We start from the raw sequence: 9,587 nt of genomic DNA, 5'->3' as shown, positions 1-9,587 counted from the left end.
CTAGCACAACGGCTGACCTGGAGCCAAATCAAATGGGTGGTGCTCCTGCCCATCCCTTTCACTGGCTTGTGGAAGAGGAGTGAGGTTTCCTTCAGCCCTTCACCTGCAGCGGTTCTTCCTGGAGGGAGAGGGAGTTGCACTGTGGCCACAGACTTTCCCAATCTACCCAGTGCAGAACCACTGAGAACTCTTCACATGTATCTGACTGCAAATAGGAGGCCTAAAATGTGCCCGTAACCTAATTCAACACAGTTCAGAATGAGCATATCTTAACTTCTTATTTTATGAGCACATATTACTTTTATATATGAGCACTTTCTTATTTTATAATAATACTTATATTTTACCATATTTCATATTCTTATTTCATAGTGAGCACATACTGCAGTCACGTACTACCTATATGGGTATTTTGGTCAACAGTTGACTGTATGTACACCAGTAGTCCCATAAGATAACACCACTTAGTGACTTTATGGTTGTCTCAGCTAGTATAAGCATACTATGTTGCTCATACAACAATGAATCATCTCATGATGAATTTTTCAGCACATATTTCTATTGTTAAATGATTCATGACTGTTCCTCTTATTTAGTAACATGTTAATCAGGAAGGGACGTATTTTTGCTATCATGGGGAGATGCTCTGAGGTGGCTGGGAGAAGGAAAGCAGTATAAATGGTACCGCTCCACTCACTTCTGTTCTACCTGTTTTCTTACCCTTGAATTGAATGGAGCATACATTTTTGTGCTTAGTCACAGAACTGCTAAAAAATATGTAGCATGAACGCAAATGAGTGTTGGAGACACAGATGCTTTTTAAAAATTATTCTATTAATACAATAAACCTAGCATATTATGTAATAGCTGGAATAGTTTCCATACAGTAATAAAACACATATTTACATTATTTGGGAATATCAGAGAATAGGATGTTTGTGGCTAGTTTCATCTTTTCTTTGGAAAAGATTTCAAATACTTCAAGTGACTAAACATTCATAAACAAAAATTTTTGCTGGGCATGCTGCCCAATTATGACTTTAAATAATTTTTAATACTAAGTATAAAATTACTTATGTATATTTTATTTTATTTTGGTACTGGGGATTGAACCCAGGGGTGCTTAACCACTGAACCACATCCCCAGCCCTTTTTATATTTTATTTAGAGACAGGTTCTCGCTAAGTTGCTAAAAGGCCTCCCTAAGTTGCTGAGGCTAGCTTTGAACTCATGATCCTCCTGCCTCAGCCTCCCGAGACACTGGGATTACAGGTGTGCACCACCACACTAAGCCCTGTATATTTAATTTTTAGAGTAAATATTTTTCTAGGTTTCAAATGATGGGAAATTTTAGAAGCTATCCCGAACATGGTGGTAGGTGGGTGATTTAAGAAATAGGGTTGATACTTTCCTGAAGATAGCATGTTTGTCCTTCAAAGTGGTCATAGTTTTGGAAATGACTATGTGTGAGCAACTCAAAGAAAGCTTCGTCCTGGTATAAGTGTGTGAGAAAACACCGTGTGCCCATGCCTCCCCTATTGCCTCTCTGCACTGTTTTAGAGACAGGGTCTCTTGTTTTTCCTTTTGGTCCGTATTGTGTCCATACTTTAAGTATATATTAAAGGAATTATTAGTAAGGAACTGAAAAAGAAAAATCTCACGGGGTTATGTCAGCCAAGGAAAGAATCACCAAAGAAAATGGTCAGAGCTGGTAGCCTGAGCATGGAAAGTTTGATCATTTACCGAACTTGGGGTAGATTAATTATCTTTGCTCTTTAGGGGTCTGAGAATTGGAAAAGACACCAGCCAGGGAGTAGTAACGGAGGTGTATGTTGTGGAGGGTGAAGCTAGGTTTCATTTAGTGAGTGTTAATTTTGTGGCACCCCAGGCCAGGCAGGCAGAGTTGCCACCGTTAGAAGATGAACAGAGACTCAAAATTTAGGAATAAGGAAAGATTTGTTGGTTTGACAGAGGTGAAACAATAACATTCCCCAGAAAGTCTCTAATATGAAAAAGGTAGGAGAAGAGTTGGTAGTTAAGACCATGTTAGAGTCCACAGACTTGGCTCCAAGTCTCAAGTGTCATATACTCTGTGATTTTAAGCCTTGGGACATCTGGTCTTTTTAAAAATAACAGACTTGAACTGGGCCTGTAATCCCAGTGGCTCAGGAGGCTGAGGCAGGAGGATCGCCAAGTTCAACGCCAGCTTTAGCAACCTATTGAGGCCCTAAGCAAATCAGTAAGATCTGTCTCTAAATAAAATACAAACAAGGGCTGGGGATGGGGCTCAGTGGTTAAGCACCCCTGGGTTCCATCCCTGCTACCAAAACAAACAAACAAACAAACAAACAACAGACTTGAGACCTGATTCACATACCACATGATTCACCCTTTTAAAGTTTATGATTCTGTGGTTTTAAGTATATTTACAAATTGGAGCACGCATCGCCACCACTTAATTCCAGAACAGTTCCATCATCCCAAAAGAAACCTCATATTCATTAGCAGTCACACCCTATTTCTCTTTTCCTCTATCTCCTGACAGCCACTAATCTGCTTTTTGCCTCTGTGGTTTGTCCGTTGAGGATGTTATATATAAATGGAATCCTATAATATGTAGCCTTTGTGTCTGGCTTCTTAGCATCAAGCTTTCAAGTCCTGCAGCCCTTTTATGGTCAAATAATATTCCATTATGGGAACATACCCCCTTCTCTCATGAATTGATGGGAGTTTTGGTTGTGTCCACTTTTAGTCTTCTATACATTATGTTTCTATGAAAAATCTTATGCAAATTTTTTGTGACTACATATTTTCAATTATTTTGAGTGAATATCTAGAAGTGCCTAGATATTAAAAACACAGTTCAAGATTCATGTTGGATATCTAGCTCTGGTAGGTAGGTTTGGGAGTGACTTGTAGTATAACTTTTCTTTTCTGTCCTTACATTGCTGTAAGCCAGAACACACATTCTAATCCTCTGTGGAATAAGTATTTAATGGAACCAGGCTGGGACATGTGACGGGGACCAGGCAGCACTCTGGATGGCTCCCCTCTCACTTTCAGTAGTGAGTGTTAAGATTTTTAGAAGTTCAAAGCACTCAAAGTATTATTACTATCTCACCATATCACCCTATGCAAAAAGTATAACTTTTTTAAAAAGTAAAAGTTAAGTGTACCGCGATCTGGCTTTCTCATGATGCTGTAACAAAATTAAAATTTAAAACTTATGTTTTTGAATTTTCTGCTTAGAACCCTAAATAAAGTGCTTTGTCTGTTCATCATTGCATTAAACACCACAAAAAAAGCCTCCTTTGTCCTATTTGGATCTGGGTGGCAAGTGTCTGGGACATGGCTGCCCCCCCCTCCTCCCGTGTCCCTGGCAGACACCATCAGGACTATGTCTAACCAGGCGCTGGAGTGTAGTTCAGGGATAGAGCACATGCTTAGTATGTGCAAGGCCCTGTGTTCAATCTCCACCATCTCCCTATCAAAATTGATCATGTTTATCCTTGCCTGTGAAATATCTATTCATGCTTTTGCTCATTTCTAAGTGCATTGTTTGATTTTTTTTTTATAGTTGAGTTTTGAGAGGTCTTTATATATTCTAGACACAAGTCCTTTGTTAGATATATGGTATGCAAATATTTTCTCTAATCCTTATTTTTTTTAATCAATTACCAGGAATTTTTATAGAAAACTCACAAGTTTTCTAGCTTTACTGTTTTTTTTTTTTTTTTTTTGGTAGTGGTGCTAGGGATTGAACCCAGGGCCTTGTGCATGTGAGGCAAGCACTCTACCAACTGAGCTATATCCCCAACTTTACATTTTGCAATTAAGTTGATGGCTCATTTCAAGTTAATGTTTGTATGTAGTGTGAGGTTTAGTTTTTTGTTTTTGCTTATTGAATATCTAATTGCTCCAGCACCATTTGTTGAAAAGGTCATCCCTACTCCATTGAATTGCTTTCACATCTTTGTCAAAAAATAACTGTTTATATTTGTGTGAGCCCATTCTTTGGTTCTCTATTCTGTACCATTGATCAATGTGTCTTTTCTTTCCATACTGTCTTGATTACTGTAACTAAATTGTTAAGTCTTAACATGGGGAAAATAATTTATCTCATTATTCTCTTTCAAATATTTTTTGTTGTTCTAGGGCATTTCCCTTTTAATATAAATTTTAGAATAAAGTTGTCCATGTTTGCAAAAAAAAAAAAAAAAGCTTACTGAGATCTTGTTAGCAATTGCATTATGCCTATAGATCAGTTTGGGAAGATCAACATCTTTATCACGTTGTGTCTTCCAATCTATGAACATAGTATGTCTCTCCAATTATTTCGGTTTTCTTTGATGTTTTTCACCAGGATTTTGCATTTTTTGGTGTATAAGGCCTGTATGTGCATTGTTAGGTTTATACATATTTTGTTTTCATTGGAGTGTTTGTAAATGGTGTGGTTCTTTTTAATTTCAGTTTTCACTTGTTTGTTGTTAGTATATTTAATACAATTGATTTTGTGTGTGAATCTTATTTCCAGTGACCTTCCTGAACTTACTTCAGTATGGAAGTGAGTTCTTTTTTTTTTTTTTTGGTAATTTCTTTGGAGTTGTACATAGATGAGCATATCTGTAAATAGATAAATTGTATTTTTTCCTATATAATTTGTAGCTGTTTATTTCTTTTTCTTGTTTTACTTACGGGGCTAGATCTTCTAATATGGTGTTACCTAAGAGTGAAAAGAGTGGACAGCCTTTCCTTGTTCCTGATCTTAGGAAGAACAAACTTAGTCACTTACCCTTAACTATGATTTAAATTTTAGGAGTTTTGGTTGATATTCTTTGAATTCTTTGAAATTCCCTTCCATTTCTTGCATGCTATTTTATCACCAAGTTTTGAATTTTGTCAAAAGATGTTTGATTCAATTTATATATAATGTATAATTTTTATTTCTTTAGTTTGTTGATATGGTGAATTACATCGATTAACTTTTAGATATTGAACCTGTTAGGTATGCTTTCAATAAATCCAGCATGCTTGTAGTATAATATTCTTTTTAATATATTGGTAGATTTAATTTGCTAATATTTTGTTGAGGATTTTTGATCATGAGAGAGATTCATTTTCTTTTTTTGTGTGCTATCTTTGTCTGGTTTAAGTGTTAGTCTCATAAAGTAAGTTGGGAAGTATCTTGTCCTTTATTGTTTTCTGGACAAGATGTATAATTTTGGTTTTAACTATTCTTTAAATGTTTGATAAAAAAATCTCCATAAAATTTTTGGGCCTGGAGATTTTGATTTTTAATATTATTTTAAACAGGTAAAAGATAATTTGGAATAGAGGGTCCCCCAAAGGCCATGTGTTGAAGGCTTGATCCTGTGTTGCTTTTGGGTGGTGGTGGTGGAACCTTTAGAAGATAAATCCTAGTGGAAGGCAGTTAGGTCATTGGGGGTGTCCTTGAAGGGGATACTGAGACTTCAGTCCCTTTCTCTCTATTTTGCTTTCTGGCCACCATGATGTTAACAGGCCTCCTCTGTCATACACTCTCATCAAAGCAACATGGCTATATGATCATGGACTGAAACTTTTGAAACTATGAGCCACAATAAAGATTTCCTCCTTTTAAGTTGATTATCTCAGGCATTTTGTCACAGTTTTGGAAAGCTGACTTATATGGCGAACTTATTTGTATCTTTAAGACTTAATGGGGCTGAAACAGACCTTGTCCAGGATGGTCTGAAGAAATGTGGGTCTTGTTTTCTGTTGTCTGTTCCTTGTGAGTCATATTAGACCATGAGCTTCTTAAGGGTAGCCATGGTGCTGTAGTCATCATTGAAATCCCAGTACCTAGGAACGATGCGTGGCTCACAGAGATACCTACCAAGTGTAAGGTTGTTGAGTGAATGATTCTCTGTACTCTCACTCATGCAAACTGAAATCCTGGTGCTGTTTAGCAAGCCCAGTGAGAAGAGGGCAGCACAGAGCAGAGCCTGAGTTCTCTGTGGGGGTGGAAAATCTCCTTGGAAGAAGGGAGGAGAAGATAGTATTTGTGGTCCCATTTCTTCCTCTTCCAGGGTCCTAATTGACCAAGCAAATTTAAGCAACCCCAGTGTGTTTAGGAAGTTAAATTGCATTGGGAGCTGGTGATGGTAGGAGGAGACCAATTGCAGACTGGTATTCTTTCTTACTGTGAGTATCTTCAGATACAGAAACATGAGAATTACATGTCAAAATGGAGGATGGAAAGGAGAGGAGATAGGAGTGCCTTGAGCTTTGGCATAACTTGCTGAGTACTAATTCTTCTTCTTCTTTTTCCCTTTTTTTTTTTTTTTTTTTTTAGTGGTGCTAGGGATTGAACCCAGGGCCTTGTGCATGCTAGGCAAGCACTCTACCAACTGAGTTATAGCTCCAGCTCAGTAATGATTCTTAATTGTTTAGAGATGATCAGACTCAAGCTTGTAGGAAATGTTGACTTACTTGGTCTCTGAGTTTCAAAAGTGACACCAAGGTGCTTGCTACTTTTACTGCAGTTTCTAATGAGCTAAGTTATACAGTTATACCTTAAGTTATATTTTTCTGCCAGGGTTACATTTGAGCATGAGAAATTGCATGGATTGTTAGATGTATTTCTGCTGGGATGGACCCAGTTACTGAAAGTGAGTTTTCATCTTTTACTTTTTTAATTATATAATGGGAAAAGTTAATGACTTTATTACTCTGTACTAGAATATCTTGAGGCAGTTAAATTCTTTGATTTGTCTTAACACTATGTGCATTGACTGATGTCTTTATTAACTTAATTTTTAAGCACTTACCTATCTGTAGCACTCTCTGGACAATTATAAACTATATTTAAAAGTCTTTAGTTTCATTATGTTTAATTTCTAGTTTTTTCTGGTCTATATGTTAGTTTGTAATTTGAGAATTTTCAACATTACTGAGTATTATAAAGGCTATGGGTCGTGTGCTAGGTTTTTTTTTTTTTTTTTTTTTGTAGCATTAGTACAATATCTTCAGCATGCCAGTTGCACATTGTTGCTGGGAATATGTAAAACTGATGATAAATAAGTTTTCAGACTCTGTCTTAATAGAAAATCTTCTGGTGCAATCCGTTGAAAGTTTTTCTAAGTACCTTTACCTGATTCTAAACTCAACCTGAACCAAACATTGTAATTTTACCTGAGTTAACTACTCACTCCTCTGGGCCCTCCCTTGGGACATGTACACATTTCCCTCTCAACACAGAATTTTGGGATAATCTATCTGTTTGCAAGCTTTTCTCCTGTATTAGATTATGAGTTCTTTTTGAAAAGGCTCTAACCCCTGTATCACCAGAGCCTAGAACAATTCCTTATTCTAGAATAAGACCAAAGGAAGGCAGATAACTGTATTGACCATCTAGAATAGCACCTGGCTTGTGGATAAGCTCTCAATGCATATTAATTGAATGAATGAGCCAGTGTCAATAATTGGTGCTCAGTAAACATGTGTTGAGCTAATAAATTAGTCTGTACTCTGTACTTGTGCAATTTGTTTCATAGGTGAAAACCATACTGTTCAATAATCCAGATGCAGCAACTGCAGAAGGGGTTCATTACCTGGATTTGCTTTTTAAGGTAATACTGTCCCCCAACTCAAGAACACTGAAAACATGATAGAAAACAGCACTGAAAGTTAAAAAAAAGTGCTGCCAAATCATTATTTAATGAGAGAAAAGAGATTAAGAAATAGAAGGCACTTTTTGATAAAAATTATTATTTTTAATTCTGTACATTTTAGTATACTATTTGTGGATGTGGACCATGCTTTTATCTTTTGTGCTGTTAGGAAACATTACTCAAAAGCCTCTTAAAAATTTGTTATAGTTTTTATATCTTATAACTTTTCTGTTTAGTCTGATCTCCTATTTGGGGCATGTTAATTTACTAATGGATCACGAATCATTTTAGGGAACTCAGAAACCTACTATTAGGTCTTCTTACTTGTTTTCTTTTTGCAGTAATGGATGGACATTCATCTGCCTGCAAAAGAAATCTGATAGTTGAAAAAGTAATTAATAAAACAATCATGATTCTTTCAAAAAAAATGAGCCATTGTTATTTGAACCATCATGGAAAACAAAACAATAAAATAAAATAAAATAATCAAACAGTAACCTACCTGTGCTGCCTCATCCATGTCTCACTGGATTGTACTCTCTGCCAAGATGGGAACAAGAGGCGTGAGGCAGCAGTTGAAGTGTCCACAGAGAGACATACATGGTAAGAGGCAGCTGTTGGCACGATGTCAGAGCTGCTAACTCCTTCCAACATGATTGTTGGAGGTGGGTCTAGCTTTAACTTGTTCTCCAGAGCTGAAGTTTTTGCATTCTGTTATGTAAGCACATATCGTTTGCCTTGAATGGATAGAGAGCAGTCAGACAGGACAGTTTCTTCCAAATGGTTTCTTTTTGCCCATTGGATGATTTTCCCCATTCTGATTCCTCATCCTTGATAAGGTGAATCCTTGATTTACTGTTCCCTTTCTCTCCCCCTCTCCCCCAGTACTGGGGATTGAACTCAGGGGCACTTGACCCCTTAGCCACATCCCCAGCCCTATTTTGTATTTGATTTAGAGACAGGGTCTCACTGAGTTGCTTAGTGCCTTGTTGCCAAGGCTGCCTTTGAACTTGTGATCCTGCTGCCTCAGCCTCCTGAGCTGCTGGAATTACAGGTGTGTGCCACCTCGCCCGACCTTTTCCCTTTCCTGTTTCTTTTTTTCTCTTTTCCAGGATCTTTCATCTCCCCTTCTACATGTTTAAAATGAGTGTTGACCTTGATCCTGGGGCCCCTCCCCTTTCTAATCTGCTCCATAGGGGCCCCATGGGAGCAGAGTGTGTGGAATCAGATGAGAAGCAGAGTCAAATTGCAATGCAACGCAGGCCTGGGACTCCCCAAACTGCAGCCTCGGTAGTGAATTAGTTAATTTTGGGTGCCAGATGAACTTGAAGTGCTCTAGAGACACGATCATTAATATTTGTTCAGGAAACTTTTAAACTAAATTTAAAAATGCCATCAAGTAAAGGCTTCATATAACTTTTCAGTTACATAATTGTGACTATCTTTAAAAATTTCCTTCACTCCCTTACATGAGCTCTATAAGATGAAGTGCTGCTAAGTGCTTCCCCAGCACTTAGAACAGGGCCTGGCACATTGCTCAATAAATATTTGCTCAGTAAATATTTGTTGAATGGATGAGTGACATTGTGCTTCTGTAATCCTCTCAGGTTGAATGGAAAGCAGAATTTGTCATTTGAGGGGCCTGAATTGCAACCCTGGCCCTACTTCTTATAAGCCTCTTGTAATGCCTAACCTCTCTGGGCCTGTTACCTCATATGTCTAATAGAATATCTGCGAAGTCTTTATAGTAAAATGATAAAAAGGTTTTGGATGGACTCTGCTATGATCTGAGTGTTTATGTCCCTCCAAAATTCATGTTAAAATCTAATCCCCAATGACTGCTTCTTAAGAGGTGGAGCCCTGAGGATGTCACTAGGCCATAACAGCAGAGCCCTTGTAAATGGGATTAATGCCTTTACAAAGGAGTCCAGAGGG

Source organism: Callospermophilus lateralis, chromosome 8, assembly GCF_048772815.1.
Source record: "Callospermophilus lateralis isolate mCalLat2 chromosome 8, mCalLat2.hap1, whole genome shotgun sequence".
Lineage (NCBI taxonomy): Eukaryota > Metazoa > Chordata > Mammalia > Rodentia > Sciuridae > Callospermophilus > Callospermophilus lateralis.
The sequence above is the reverse complement of the archived record's forward strand: the minus strand, read 5'-3'. Positions refer to the sequence as shown.